The 16,880-nt window shown below is 38.4% G+C and overlaps 1 long non-coding RNA gene across 1 annotated transcript; it reads right to left on the bottom strand.

Moving 5' to 3' along the window:
- Nucleotides 1–162: 162 nt before the first annotated feature.
- Nucleotides 163–6,965, bottom strand: LOC134474805 (uncharacterized). The gene is made up of 3 exons (XR_010045654.1): nt 6,950–6,965; nt 507–632; nt 163–269 (listed from the first exon to the last, which is right to left on the bottom strand). It is a non-coding gene; the product is annotated as an uncharacterized LOC134474805 (long non-coding RNA).
- Between the last annotated feature and the right edge of the window lie 9,915 nt (nt 6,966–16,880).

Raw genomic sequence — 16,880 nt, 5'->3', positions numbered from 1 at the left:
AACTGGGGAAATGGAACTCCACTAATTGAGATCACTAATTAGGAAAATAAGCAATAAGTGGCTGAATTCCCGTGTGACTGTTTGTAACGTAGCAAAGATAACACTTTAATGGTACCAAAGTAACCACATCTTACATCTATCTTGAACCTCGATTGCAAGTACTTTTGTCTCCAGGGCTTTCTTTTTTGTGTTTCCTGTCTTCATTCCAAATGCAGCTGCTGATATATACACTTGTAAGCACAGGCACACAAACTCAGAGCCAGTGTGAGCTGAAAGAAAATAAGATTTGTTGAATCTCAGTTTCAGGATGGGCCCTACTTAATTGAAATGGAAAAGGATATCAGAACTTTTTTCTGCTTGAAAAGTCTCTTCTTGGGGAGAAAGAAATGGTGGATCACTTGTGGATCAGAGGCGGGTGCACTGTGCATCTTGGGTAACTACCTAATTCTGCCACTAGTCCAAGGACCAGTCTTTGCGTCTTCTCTCTAGGACTGCTTAACACTCACCTTCCCTTAGTTTAAAGGACATTTTCGCATGGACCCTGGAGGTTCTTTGCTTGTGGGTGCACACTCGCCTCACTTGCTTCACGCTTGCCTCTCATTCTTTGGCCCCTTTCCTAACCACATAGGCACCTAGAGACAAATTCAAAGGTGAGACTTTTAGTAGAAAGGCTTTCAAGGTATTTTCTTAGTCTAAAAGTGATTTTCTCTACCAGAAATTACTTATGGATGGTCCTAAAACCTCAATCCTGGGAACCTTAGCAACACAACACCCATAATTAGGACAAGTTTCCTCCATTCATCTTGTTTAAGGGTGTTGTCACAAGAAAATGATACTCGACATTCTTAAAGAGAACTGTAATAACTTGGGGACTTTCTCTGCCAATGTACCACAGACCACAAATTACTTCAGTTTCATGAGCAATTTGGGTACCTGTCCTTGCTTGAACTAATATCTGACTGCTGGGTCTCTAACCTCACATTCAGAAATGTGGATTTACCCAATAGCATGAACAGAACAGATGCTACCCTGGTTCACATCTTCTAACGACATTTGGAGGACACACACTGTGCTCTGGCTTAGCTCTTAGCAGCAGGATAAAGCAGAACAAGTCACCTAAACTCTTTGTTTTCTCAGAGGGAAAGAAGAGCTGAAAATGTTAATTCAATTTCCCACAAAGGATATAAATTCAGATCACTTACAGGATCCAAGGACTGAGTGCGTTAATCTTCATTTTGTGCCCTTATCTTCAAAGAGGGCCATAGGAGAGGACACCAGGTGGCCATGTCACATGGACCCCAAATGACAGGGTCATAATTTATGTGCTTTTCCCTTAGAGTCAGAGCATGCAGAATTAGTAGAAGTGCACAAAGAAAGTGGAGGTTGTAACAACCAGGCATAATCCTTACTCATCGAGTGGCATGATGCTTCCGACTCTTAACATGCACATTTTAAGAAGTGGCCCAAATCATTCTGGAAGTGGGCACTAAACTGCCCACATGAGCATGGAAATATATGGGGGTAGGAGCAACCTCTATGAGCACTGGTTTTCTGGGTGTGCAACATCGTTCCTGAATCTGATCTAATGCTTAATCCATAAAATAGTCACATCTCACAATGAAGGTGACCCCTTTCCTTCCCCGTGGGAAGTTGGAAGAACATTCTTATTTAGCCATCTGTATCTATTTAATGAACATTTTCTGAAGCTCTCTGTGTGTCACACTATTAAATTAGTAGTGGGAATATTTTATTAGCTGTGTTTCTTGTCTTCCCTGAACTAATAATGCAATAATGGTAGGTGACCTATAAAGGATTACATACAACCGAGGTTATGCCAAAACAGAATAGCGATGAATCACGCATTTTAACACTTACGGTGGACTTTCCCATTGCTTAACTGGATCACGAGAGTAACTCTGTGCCACAGATCACGCACACATTCTTATTCTATCTTATGAATATTTTCTTCATTTCCTGTCCACCCCACAACAATTATAAACATCTTTGCATTAATGGGAGACATTTTCGTGAAAGAAACAGTCATCCAGTCTCTTCCTTGTTGCTTTTCCAACTCAAACATGAGCAGGTGACCCAGTGACCAAAAGCCACATAAACTGTAATTCAGTTTGGAGCAACAATGAAAGAGGAAGTTTCTTATTGAGACTGCCAGTTCCTGGGAACAGCACTGAAAACAGTCGTGTTAGGGAGGAGTTGTTTCTTCACCAGGTGACACCTGGGACTCAGCTTTGGTTTTGTTCACTTAGATCAGGGAAATGTCATTGGTGCTAGTTGCCTAACTTTCCCAATGATCCCATGAAATTCCAAAATCATTTTAGTGAGCAAATTTTTAAGAGAAAATGCTTACATGGAAAAGTGGATTCTGAGATTCTAAATAGCTGAATATCTTATTCCCATGGTGCAACTCAAAGAACTCAACTTCACAATGTGGAGACATTTATCCAAGGTAAACAGGCTTCGTCTCTTCCCTTTTATGTCAGTGTGACCCTGAAGAGAGTGACTAAACCACCTTACCCAAAACACAGTGTAATGATTGATATATTGTGTCAACTTGAGAAGTTTAGACATTTAACTGAGAGCCTCAGCAGGGAGCCAGGATACTTACTTTGTAAATATCTTCATCCTGTGCAAGAGGAGGGCACAGAGATTTTATGAGTGCTACACTCTGCTCTGGGGAGGCTTGTGTTCAATATGCCGGGTGGGAAAAAGTATCTTACTCTTTCCTTCCCCTCCATTGCTTTGCTGCTGCCATGAAGTGTTGCCCCAATGCCATGTCATTCTGCCTTCTAGCCAGCTAATTATGGACTGAAACCTCCACAAACTGTAAGCTAAATACACCTTTCCTTCCTTCTTTTTGGGATCAGGTATTTTATCTCAGCAATGAAAGAAAAGTAGCCAAGACTTACAGGGACTGAGTGTTAATAATACTGCTTTCAGAAGTGTTACAGTGTCACAGTGTAGATGGTACATTATAGTATAACCTTAAGAATGTTGTCGAGAGATGAACATTCAACCACAATTTGTGTTAAATTAATAAAAAACTAAGGAAATATGAGCATACGATGACATTTAACTCCTCATTTGCAGTAGTACTGCAGTAGAGTAGAGGGAAATGAATAAACAAAGAGCCCCTCTACCGGGAACCAGAATATTAGGGAATCCCTGCTCTGTAAGATCTTTTCATGAAGCAGATTTATCTAGTGATTATCCCACTGGCAAGAGTCAGTACAAGTGCAGTTTTGAAAACTATCACAGATACACACACAACTGCATACATGTGCATGTGCACACACACACACACACAAACACACACACACACATGCAAATACATATACCTCTAGAGTTGGAAAATTCAAGGATCCTTTTAAACCTTCACTTCACTATAAGGAACCCAGCATCTTTGCTATTTATGTGTGAAGAGAGAAATCTTTACTGTCATTCTTGATGTGCACAGCTATAGTTATCTTAAAACACAGTGAGATGTTTCCCATCTAAACCTAAAAATATATCAGTCCAAAGCAATGGACAATTTGTACACAGTTCAGTTAGGCTTTGTCAAGTGAATTATTCTTGCATCATCTGAGTATTTTTATAAGTGGAACTTTCTTATGTTTTTTCTGTGTATAACAGAAGCTCAGTCTCAGTGTGGCCCTATTGGATGTAACCGGAGGCCCCACAAAGGAGTCATTTTATTTAGGTCTGAAAATAAAAAAACTGAGTAAAATAAGTGAGCTCTAAATAAAGTTATGGCTACAAAGTCAAGCTCATTTAGATCTGTGTTTTTATGCAGGTTAATGTGCTTTAAAACTTCGGCTTTGCTTTGTAATGCCCAATAAGTCTTTCTCGAATTGCAAGCCTCTCAATTGCTCTGAGTAGCTGGGTAGACTTATGATTTATGTCCTACCAGCTTCCCTCCTAGACTAAAGGAGGCTTCCCACGAAGATGCAAGTATGCATATAGTTTTGGAAACAGTTGGAGGTGTAAATATCAATGTAATGACAAAATACCCACAGGAAAGTTAAAACATCAATAAAAAAGAAAAAAGAAAATGCATGAAGAAACGAGGTGATAACCACAGTCAGGAAGAAATTTAAAATATATTCAGGACTCCCTAGCAGCCAAGATACAAAGGGAAAGAGTTGATGTAGAAGAGAGATGAATGGAGAATTAACCATAACCCATCTAGCAGGCTGCCTGTCGCGTGCTGCAACCTCTTTTGCAGAAGCAGACAATCAGCAGGACCGAGCTTGGTTTCCACCTCTCTTCTGAGGATAACATGACAGCCCGTATGTTATCTCTCAATAAAATTTTAAAAAGAAATGGGAATTCAACTCCCTCAAGTCAATAACACCTGAGTGTTATTGAGAAAATCACCTGATACCTCAAAGTAGCATTTTGTTTATTTTGAAAATACTGGCTAACAATAAAACTCTGATGTATTCTTACCAGATTCCTCTTGGATAATGTACTAGACTATACTTTATCATATGTAAGCTGTTATGTGGATTTTAACTGATTTTATAGTTTTTGCCACATGCATACAACAGCATGGATGGAGGCTTGCACAAAAGGAGCATAACGGCCAAAAATATTATTGGTCATCGTTTTTCTCAAAAATTTAATTCAACTTTTACCCTCAGCATACTCAAGAAAGCCCAAACTTCATGAAATCCCAGGGTTAAATATGCTCCTGTGCTCTCTGTGGCTGTCACCTGCCTTTGGGAGATTTGTTTCCGCAGGTAAGCTCCAGAGTTCTGGTCAGCATGGGTAAGATGCAGTGGACTAAACGGAAAGGAAGAAGAAGAGCCACAGGGTGCCTGCCCCTGGCTTCCTGTGCCCAGCCCTGTCACCCCATGTACCCCCTCTTCCTGCACTCCAATGAGCTGTTACAAGTTAAGTTGCAATTTTTAAAGAAGCACTGGGGCATTTCTTAATTGGATTTCAGTATCTTAATATTCTAGGAAGAAGGAGAATTTGAAATTCCATACTGTTTTTCAGAGTACGGAGGTAGTTGCATAAGCTCAGCCTCTGCTAAAGAAGAGGCAAGGGGGGTGGGGTGTATTCTATAAGCAACTATTTTGATCCTAACATTTATTATTTATTTACTTAACAAAAGCACTGTACATGGCACTGTAATTGATGGTATCATTTGATGTTGTCAAGAGCCCTATCAGATGGTAGTTATGATCTTCAATCTACATACCTGTAAACTGACTCACACAGCCAAAATTCAAGCCTTCGATTAAAGATCACTTGTTGTGTGGAGATTTTCTTTACTCCCTACCTAACATGGCAGCCCTAAGTGATGCCCGATCAGATAATCCCATTTACTTGTTTCATAGCATTTATTAGAACCTGTATTTGTTAATGGCTTATTTATTGTTGTTCATTTCCTTCACAAGAATGTATCCTACAGAGACAAGAATCACACCTGTCTCATTCACCTGCATTTTTAGTATCTAGCACTACAACAATATAGCCACACAACAAATTTTTTAATAAATAAATAAATAAATGGTCTTCAAAAGAAAATACTCTTTTCACTATCATGCATTAATTTTTATTTTCTTTTTAGATGCATAAAGCAAACATTAAGTGAATTATGAATGTCTGTGTTGTACTAGGAAGATTTTATTTCAAATTGAATGTGTAAGAATAAAATCATTTCCTATGGGTCACCAAAGACACTTTTAATATATTCTAATATGAAAGATAGCATTGGAATTTATGTGAGAGCTTCACGATAATTTAGCCTTGGGAACCTTGAAGTCTTTTAGCTCTATTTGATCCAAAGCACGACTGAAATCTTAAGAGAAAATGAATTGTGTCAATAAATATTTACTTTCATCTTCTTTTCTGTGAGCCTACAGGTCACTTCTAAACTGTCTTAAGGATGGAAATTACATGATCACTTGAATGGCTCTTTGAATATGTAACCAAAGGAAAACCTTTCTAAGGCAAAATGCTCATTTTTCTACTATACGTTACCATGTATAAATTACCTTGAATTACTCCAGAAGTAGGAATTGATTTTAAGAAACTCAGATGCTTAAGTTAAAAAAAGTTAAATGAACTCATCTAATACCTGTATATGCCAGTGAGAAAACACTTCTTCCTCCCTGTATCATTCGGTGGCATACACTATTTCCTCTAGATAATTCCCACTCTAGTTCATGATAAAATTTACATGATATCCTCCAGAAAAAGTCTTCTCCTCTTCTCCTTCCCACACTGTATATGGTCTTCACCCTGGGCTATGTCCCCAGTCCTCATTATCATTTTATTTTTTTTTTAAATCCTGAGACAGGATTCATTGAATTGCTGGGATTGCAGGATCCTCCCACCTGGCCACTCATTCCACAAATCATATGTTATTGCCACTATCTGCTTAACTAGCTTAATTATTTAAGACACCTACAGCAACACCTGCATTTATTCATGTCTGTGTTTCATTACCAGATAAATAACCAAGCTTTATTAAATAGTTGTTACAGATTAATGAACGAGCAAATAGAATCTACTTTCTTTATTGGAGAATGAGGGGTGACCAATGAGTACAGACAGAACTTTTCTCACAAGAGGTTCCCTGGCAAGTCTCTGGGGTGGCTCTGATTTCTATTCCCTACTGCTGCCTGGATCCTGAGTTTAAAACAAGTCATCAGGGGGTAACAGGAAGATGTGGACTGGCAAATGCAAGTGAGTAGAGCATTGTGGAGGATTTTTCTTTGGCAGACAAACATGTGTTGATTGATTCTAGGCAGTATGGTAAATCTTCAGGAGGTGTTAACCAAGGGAAATTTGGAAAAACTGTAGAGGAGTTTGTAAAGCTGCTGCCAATGTTATCACAGTGGAGCATTTTGAGAAATGTACTTTTTTAATACGTTACACTCATTTTGCAGATGTATATACCCCTTTCCCCTGCATACCTTACCTTAAAATCTGCCTCTGTTTCCTACCATCTCTATGGAGGAAGCTCATTTCAGTGTGACCTTCGTGACTTCAACTTTTACAAAGTACTCTGTGAGTAATTACAGAAAAAATAATGAAGGCTGACTCAGAAATGAGACTGTTTAGAAACTCACAGAAACAGTAGATTATTTACAACAATTTTTAAATTTTCAATGAAAAAGATAAATTCCATAACATTAACAGGGGACATGGATAAGAATCATTCCTAAGGTTGAAGTAGTGTTATTTTTTCTCTATCAACATCCCCCCCAAAGCCTCAAGAGGTCAGAGGGGTGACTTTTTGGGGGTGACTGGGTCATTGGTGTGTGATACTGGATCATGGGTGTGATACTGGTTTAATTCACTGACTGATCTAGCAAATTTGTGGGCAAAGGCATTACTGAAGAGAGAAGCTCCATCCTTGGTGTGGGTGGCACCAACTAACAGGCCTGTAACCTGTCTGGGTCCTTGCTTTCTGCCTACCCTGCCATTGACTGTTTCTCCTCCACCATACCACCCTGCCTTGGAGGCAGCCAACTGTGGACTGAAACCTCCACAAACTGTGTGCTAAAATAAATCTCTCCTTTAATTTATGGGCACTGAATATCTTATCTCATTAACAAGAAAGTAACTAAGACAAGTAGAAACATCAAATAACCAAGAAAATGAAACAAAGAATGATTTCCCAAGAGCCTCACTTGGCTAATAATTTAACTAGTTTTTTCTAGGAATTGAAAATGAAAATTAGCAATACATGTATGCATACATACATATTTTAGTGTTTATATAAATTGATATAACATCCTACAACACAGTATAATTCTTGGCATTGGATATATGATATTTGGTCTATGGTTGTTAAGTTCTGAAACTATACTTTCTCTAGGTAATTTTAAAAGTAAATTTAACTATATCACACTCCAGGCTTTACTAATTGTACAGTAATTATTTGTTAAGTGATACATGACTAAATGAATGTTGATATGAGATATTACCTTTACCAACCAAATCTTCTAGTTTCTCCTTCCATTCTTTTGCCCATATGTGGCTAACTACCCATATACAAGGCTTTTAATCAGCCTTACGTTGATTATGCCTATGCGACCTTACGCATGCTACAGTTACTTAGATGCCTATCCTAATTCTTTCTCTATGGGGGTAACTTCTACCATCTATCCACACCCAATTCATGCATGCACCACTGTATCACTTTCTCTGGGGAACTTTGCTTTATGCCACACATGGAATGATGCCTCAACTTCCTGTCACTCACTGCACCCAGGATGTAGATAAATCTTACTTTGTTTCATTGATGCTTTTTCAAAGGTCATCCACTATAGTGTTTCCAATTTTCCTATTGAAAATAATTCTGCAATGAACTTGATTACAAACACACAATTGCATATTTATATCAAGTTTTCCAGAATGGCTTAAATACCATTAAAAGCATGAGTGCTTAAAATAAATCACATGTGATAATATGTGGGACTATTTATGTGCATGTTTGCTTCTTTGTTATTTCAAAGACTATAATCTAAAATCAAACATGCTATTCTGTTTTAAAGAAAATTTTGCATTTGAAATAGAAAATTTTGCATGAAATTCTTCATGTCTATGGTTAATTTCTCATTGAATTCTTAATTGTGTGTATTTTCACTTTTTAATACTTGTTTCTATTTTTATTAGTGCTTTGACTTTCACATTGTGTTTCTGTATGTAGACCTTTTCACACTATTTTAAAATTCTTGTTGGATGATTATTTTTATTATTACTTGTCATGACATTAAATTTTTAAGTTATACATTGTGCTCCGAATCAATTTCAGATCTGCAGAATAGTTATTGGAGTGTTTTATAACTATTATTATCTATATACTGATCTGTAATACTTTTGCATTTTTGATATTAATGTTTATTATGATCATTTCAGTATTCAATATTCTACAGTTTATACATTTTTGCTAATTTAACTTTCTTTTGGAATATCTATTATGTCTATATTGGAATAAACTTTTCTTTATCTGCATCCCTGGTTTGCTTATATTTGATCTGTAATTTATAGTATTAAATACATTTTACCATCCAATTTCTTATATGTGCACTTATGCATATTTGTGTAACTTATTATGTATATGAACACAAGTCAAGCACTATTGTGATTTAGTACTGAATGATTACATCTGTGGAGTCACATGGAGGAAATTTTGCTTTCTTTCTGTCACTTCTACTTTATGGAATCATTTGTTTCATTGGTGGTTATACTATTCTTGCACATTTAAGGTATTTCTTGAACAACAAGAATCATTGGTTGCATATGATTACTGATGCCACTTCACATTTAAAACGTCTCTCATGTGTTCCTCCATTCTCTTAGTGTTTATTAGTTGCCTCCTATGTGAAGCACAGGATTCTTTGTGGATCTAGTGTCCTGCTAATGTTTTATTGCCATGGATTCCACATCAGTAGGGAATAATTACTATTTTCCCTGAGTTCTGGGTCTTCCATTCTATGGCCTGCACATATTTATTTTCCTACAACCCTCTTCCAAAGGTTTTATTTCAGCATTTCATCAACATGTTCATGTAAATTTTCATCTTCCTTGAATTTCCATAGCTGTACTAAATTTAGTTTCAATTTTGACTACTGTAAATTATTGTTTTAAAAAGCCAAACACTGCTTTGCCTACAGTTCCTTGTCTTAACCTGGATTTCTTTGAGGATACTTTAGTAGTTTTTCCTATTCTCTTCCCCAAGGCATCATCAGTGCCAAAAGAGGATGCGTCTGCCCATAGCTACTGCATGTGGGTGACCTGATGCCCACGGACTCAGCCCTCATGGGCTGTGAATGAGAATCAGAGCTAGCCTGTCACTGCCTGCTGTTTGCACTAAGTACTCAGATGGGGTGTACACCGCACCTCCAAAGCCCAGGGATCCCACAGGAATACCTGCTCACTAACTTGTCTAAAATCATGTCTTGAAAACCTACTTGTCAAGCTTGTGTCTCAAACTAAGGTGAACTTTGTGCCCACTTAAAGATTTGTATCTTTCTCTATGGCAGAAAAAACTGGTTTCTGTGTTATATTTTTCTGTTCTCTATAAGCACATTTGTTATCTTATGTAATCATCCTGATCCTCAGGATAAGGTGCCTTCCTTTACATAGTAAGTTGCCTCCAATACATAGTGAATGTTGTTTTCTTAACACTGCTCTCTATTTGCTTGTGCTATCTTCCAGGTCTCCTCTTTAAATTTATACTGAAGGGCTGTATTTTGACAGTTTTGCTCAGGTGCACAGTCACTGTATAGTATGAGCCAACCATGTATCTCCAGTGGCAAATTAGAGCCAGCTACACCAGCAAGTAGTGCCACAACTTGGTGTCATTAACACAAAACCTTGCCTCTACCTGAAGTAGTCTTCTTTCTCCTATTTATTGAACACAGATAATTCATGCTTCTGTTCTCAGCTCAGAAGTTACACCTCAGAGAACTCATCTTCATCACTTGCACCAAATTAGCCTCCATATTATGGGCGCTAATAGTAGGGTTTGTTGAGAGATGAAAATGGTTAAACCATCTCTTAGTAAAGGGATATTTGACAGTCATTTGGATGACTGGAATGCAATGGCACCTCAGTTCACAGACTTAGTTCTTTCCACAATTTTAGTCACAGAAATTGTTCCATGATTCTGGTCCCAAATGAATTTCAAGCATACGCAAACAGAATCATGGAACGAATTCTGGAACGAGAACAGTGGAAAGAATTAACTTCATGAACCAAAGTACCTCTGTGCAAGCAACAGCAACACAGAATATGGGTTCAGTTGTCTCTCCCTACCTTATATAATTTCCCAAGATTTATTACAATTCCTATGTTAATTTTTGTATGATTTTTAATATTGTATGTCTCACTAGCTATCAGTTCAAAAGTCCAATCTGTTTATTCACCGTCATCATTTCTTCTCACCTAATGCAATGTCCAGTACCCAAAAGATAATAAATTTCAGTCAAAGACAATATGGATAAATTAAGAAACAACAACATCATTCTGGATATCAAAATTTGGTTAGCTCATTTTCCAGTTCTTGTAGATGATGGCTCACAAGCTTTTAAAGGCAAATACTGATCAATGTACACACCAAGGATATCATCATATAAGTGATGAAGAATTGTGATGCGCACAGCCAATACTAAAAAGATGTAAAAAAAGTGTCCTCTGTGGCGCTGAGACAAACACCATCCAGACCAACCATGCATCTGAGGAAGCACCTGTCAGTCACAGTACCAGAAAATTCATCTGTGCAGCAAAAGTTTCAAATGCAGAAATAGGGGAAAGCACTCAATTCTTACCGATGTTTTCAGGCTAGTTAGAGAGTATTGGACATTTTCACATTAAGCCTCTTCATCACAAGAGTGTCAGAGTGATTTTTAAGGTGATTGGAAAAGTACACTATTGTTTTTCCCCTGCTTAGGAACATCTTGATGTAGAATGTAACACTCTGAAACTACTTGAAGAGAATTAACCTCTTAAATTTCTTGTTGTTATAAAAATATTCAATTCATTCCATGTTTTTAGGTTTTGTTTTTTATTGGTGAAACCTGCACAAGTAAATCTGCTTTTTCAATTTACATGTTTTAAAACAAATTTAACATATTGTCAAGTAAATGTGTCCCAGCTCAAGAAGGCTGAACTATTTCCGTTGGTAAATGTGTGAAATATATTTATGTGCTGGTAACCTGAAAAAAAATATTTCACATTACCCGTAAAGGTCTGTGAATGTCAAATGCTTTGCAATATCTTCCGGAAGGAAATAGAGAGTCTGAAGTCTTTATTTTGTTCTCAAAAAAGTTTTCATTTTCCCTTCCCTGGAAAATAGTTGAATGTTCAGTTTATATGTTCTGAGTCTCAGGCCTTTCTCCCTGGAGCTCTTTCCCTTTCCAGACAACATTTCAAACTGCCTTTATTATCTCTTCAGCTTGAACACTGCAATTCCCATAGAAAGTGTTATTTTGCCCACAATGCCAAATTGCACACCCCTTGAAAAGATCACTTCTCATTTGCATTTTACTTTAACACTTCTAAAAAATTAATTGCTTCCTTTCTGAGATTAACAAGCTTCTATCAAAGACAGGGATTTTTCAAAAGGGAAGAAAAAGTTCATTGTCATATCATTAATCAATTTACTATTAGAAAATAATAAATGAGTGTGAAACACTATCTGAAAAATCAGAATGGGCCGACGCTATGGCCTATGACTTCCACTTCAAAGAACTCCTACTCTCGTTTCTTTAATTTCTATCAAAAAAGTATTTGATGAATTTATATATGATGTTAAATTGACTTACTGAAATATCAGGCCAGACAGTAATTTCAGAAAGAAGTAAACAGTCCCAAAGGCACATTATGATTTATTTAGTGTGTTAATTAGAGTTCCTAGTCACAGAGCTAAATAGGGCAAATTTATGCAAATGGTTATTAAACAGCTCTCTGAAATAGTGGGAGGCCAGATTTTGGTAAATAGTCAGGAACCATAGCCAAAATCACAACACAGAACTGGTGTGCTTAGCAATCCTGCCCTCTCCCAGAGGGAGCATGTGTGTATACTCACATTCTAAACTCAGTCACTGGACGCTAGGCAGTTGCTACTGGGATCACTACCACTGCCAGCCTAGAAAAGCTGTAGATGGCAAATGTACTCATCCTAACTGAAATGGTTTTCTCTGGTGTCTGATTTTTTGCATCCTTAGCAGGGCATGCAAAATCCTAATGGGCTGAAATTATCATAATTTGGCTCATATATCAGGATTACAAGCAAAACTACTAAAAAGCTGGAAGGTACCCCTATGGAATTTTCATGTTCTACCATGGGAGGCAAGTTCTTTCCAACAGCTTAGGAGTGTCATAACATCTCTGATGGTTTAGATCTAGAATCTCCCCTATAAGTTTCATATATTCAGAGGTGGGGCTCTTAGAAAATGGTTGGATCCTAGGTTGTTATGTTCATCAGTGGATTCTTCCATCTTGAGTTCACAGTTAAATATGCTGATGGGCTGATCAGAAGAGATGGGTCATTGGGGGCATGACCTGAAAGTAATCGTTTCCCTCCCCAGCTCCTTCCTCTTCCTGTTTCCTTATTGCAATGATGTAAGTAGCTCTATTCTCCTCCAGGCCCTTCCACCCCATCCTTCTACTCTGAAGTTAGTTGACTATGGTCTAAATCCTTTAAAAACCATGAGCCAAAATAAACCACTCCTTTTTTAACTTGTGGCTGTTAGGTATTTTATCTCAGTGATGAAAACCAAGACAACTTATAAAGAGGATGTTAAGTATGACTGCATATTAACACTGTATATATATTAAGAAATATTCTCTTCATTTGCCCCATGATCCCACTCTTCTCTCTGCCAGTTTATCTGTCTTCTACTGACCCTTCCTCTCCACATTCGTCTCATCTGTAAAAAGCTTATAAAAATAAGGGATGATATATAAGGAAATTCCTCCATATTCTTAATCAAGAAAGCTTACCTCAGAAAGCTCCTGGGTCCCTGAATGCATTTGCATCCTTCTGTTCTTATTGCTAAAGAACTACCTCAGAGATCCCAATACAACTGTAGATAGAAGGCTACTTAAGACCTGAGTGTCCTAGTGTGAAGGCTGCAGATGATATCAGCACAGAATACTTACACGGATGAGCACACGTTAATGTTTATATGTGAATGTCCCTCAGAGTCCCCTGCTTTCATAAGAGGAACACTGGGTAGGGGACTGGATAGTGGGAGCCCAGAGATGACTCACTGTTGGAGGTGGGGTCTGATGGGAGGATGTGGGTGACCTGGGTGCAGGATGCAGAAGAGTTTTCCTCCCTTCTGATACCTCCCCTAATCTCTCTGCTCCCTGGATACTATGTCATGCACAGCCCTCCTCTATGCCTACCATCAGTGCTGTCCTATCTTGGAGTCCACCAATGATGGACTGAAACTGAGCCAAAGTAAATGTCTCCTTCCTTAAGGTGAGGGTGTGCAGTATTGTCTTAGTGAGGAGAAAGTGACTAAGTCACTGTGCAAGGGAAAGGAAAGCCAGGAATCATGCGAAGACACAGGGATAGAAAATAATCTTGTGTGGGGAGAATTCCCTTTTCAATGCACAAAAGTTAAAGATCTCTAGAAGATGTCAAGATGAAAAATGGCTATGAGCACCAGGGAACCAAAGGAGATCTCTACAGTAATGTCCAGCTCCTCATGTACTGTTCTGGTTATTTATTTTAAAAATGAATTTCCTGATCAGTTGCAGCACTCATGAGCAAACTCTGAGCATAAGCAGAGCTCTGTCCTCCTGGTCCTCATCTCTCCTCTCTCTCACTTTCTTCTCCAGCTCTTACATAATCCATTGAGCCTTTAACTTGACACATAATCATTCTCCCTGCCACAATGTTGTGCACTGAGCCTTTCCACCATCCTCTGTAGCACAGTCAGCCTCTTCTTACCCAGCTCCTGATGTGCCCATCCCTACTCTAGATGAGGTTGCTCCATAACCCTAAGAGCTGGGTGTGCACACAACAGATATGGGGTGGGGCGTGACTTTCAGCTCTTCAAACTATGTCAAGATTATTTTTTCCAAAGCCCTTCTGAAATTCCATTGAGGCTGCAATTGCAGGACCCCAGGGGCACTGACTGGTGGATTAAGGAACTAACATAGGATGCATGTCCTGTTTGACAGAACAGACAAACCAGGAAATTGAAGTTCATCCAGCAACCGGGTGCAAAGTGAGCCACCAAAAACTATGGCAGTGGTGCTGGATCAGCAGCTTAAGGACAGGCATTTGGCCTTCTCCAGCTTCAGATATGGAAATGACACAGAAGAAAAATGTCAGGAAAGCAAGCTTGATGGTAAGAATATCTGGTGAACACCTGAATCAAAACCTTTACACATTTCCTTTCCCATCTAAACACATGCCATGTGGGATTAAATCTAAGCACAAATTAAGTTACATGTGGCAAACCTTCACAACTAGGAGACAGAGCAGAGCAGAGTGACAGTTCTTCCTTCAGTGCTGGAGATTGAATCCTGTACCTTTGTGCAGAACTATACCTTCCTCCTCTTTTTAAAATTTACTGGATTTTTTTTTGACAGGGTCTTACTAAGACACTAAGTTGCCCAGGCTGGTCTTGAATTTGTGATCCTTGTGCCTCAGCCTCCCAGAGTTCTGGGATCACAGGTGTATACCACCATACCTGGCCGAGATAGTACATGTTTAATAGAAGACATAAGATTGTTAAGGTCATACCTATAGAAGCATGCATTGAAAGAGTAGAAAGGTTGCAATTTTGAAAAATGAGCAAGAAAAAGAGAACAGGAGACAGAAAAAACCACAACACTGATTATATATGAATTGAAAGTACAATAAAAGAATACCATTTAAAACTGACAAAGCAGATTGTGAAAGGTAAAAGAAGAATAAAGGCAATAAATATAAAGCATAAATATAAAACAAAAATATTCATTTTTATACACAAAGCATAAATATAAAGCATAAATATTAAGGTGACCTCTAAAACAAAAATACAGAAAGAGGGGAGAGACAGAGACACAGAGAACAGACATTGTACACAAAGAAAAACTAAATAGATTGCAAAGTAAAATGCATTCCAACAACATTGGTAAGACAGAATGACCTTGCTTTAGCTACAAAGAAAGTAATTTCATATCCCCCTAAAAAGTTACACTATATTTACAATTGCAAAATAGACATTAACTATTTGCACAAATGTTAAAAATCAGTACAAATAAAAATGGAATCTTATGTGATTTTCAGAATAAGGAAAGTCTCATAAATTACTGGACGGCAGATTCCCAACATGTGTTTTTGCAAAATGGTATATGAAGAATGCTACCACTTCTGTAAAAATGAGTATAAATTTTAAAAATATTCATTTTTATACACAAAGTAACAGACTGCCACCAATATAGTGGGGTTTATGTGTGTTTTATCCCATCTGAGTCATGCTGGAGCCAGATGTCCAGGCTCACCTGAGCCTGGGACCCTGCTCAGGGGTTTGTAAGGTTTCATGAGAGGTGTCAGCTGGACTCTGCCCTCTTTGAAGCTTCCGGGTTCCTTGTGGTTATAGGCATTGCTCCTTGAAGCTGGAAGACCCAGGCCCCTCATTTCTCGTTGCTTCTTGATGAGGCCGTATCCTGTACTAAAGGACCCCACAGTCCCACGCCACCTGGCTCTGGCACGAGTCTTATCACAATATGGTCAGTGTGCTGGGAATCTTTCTGACTTACTGATTGTCTCTTCCTGGGTTTATATAATGCAATCAGAGGAGTGACATCCCCCTCACCGATAACATGTTTATTGACTAGAAACAAGTAAAAAATGCCAGGGGAGGCTTTAACCTGTGGTCACTTGGTGTTGTCATCTGGGGCCTGGATCTAGATGATGGTCATGGAGGGAGTGTGTGGCTGGGAAATGCACAGCCATCTGGCAGGAGAGAGATAGCACAGGGTAGGGTCTCAGCAGCCCTTCAAGCTACCACTTCTGATGCCCAATTTGCTCCCAGCTGCCCACCATTTACAAACTCACTACCTCCAAGTTGCACAGTGGGCTGAAATCTGAGATTTTAGCATCTGTACATTTGCAGAATATTTGGGATCCAAACTACAGCAGAGGCATCTTCTGCACTAAAACCCACAGTCTCCAGAAGTTTAATAAAGTAATCAAAGCAAGAAGCCCACAAAGGCTAGGAGTCTAACCAGATCAAATGGTGACCAGGGAGTAGAGCAAACAAAAACAATCTCTAAACACTTAAGAGAGTAAACAAACAAGCAAACAAAAACAATCTCTAAACACTTAAGGGACAGAATGTTGTGAAATTCTAGGCTGAAGATGTGACTCAACAATAGTGTTTGCCTAGCACTCA

This window comes from Cavia porcellus, unplaced genomic scaffold (genome assembly GCF_034190915.1).
Source record: "Cavia porcellus strain 051 isolate PalLab524CR breed Dunkin Hartley unplaced genomic scaffold, mCavPor4.1 scaffold_38, whole genome shotgun sequence".
Taxonomy (NCBI): Eukaryota; Metazoa; Chordata; class Mammalia; order Rodentia; family Caviidae; genus Cavia; species Cavia porcellus.
Note: the sequence above shows the minus strand (reverse complement) of the source record. Positions and strands in the feature narration are given on the sequence as shown.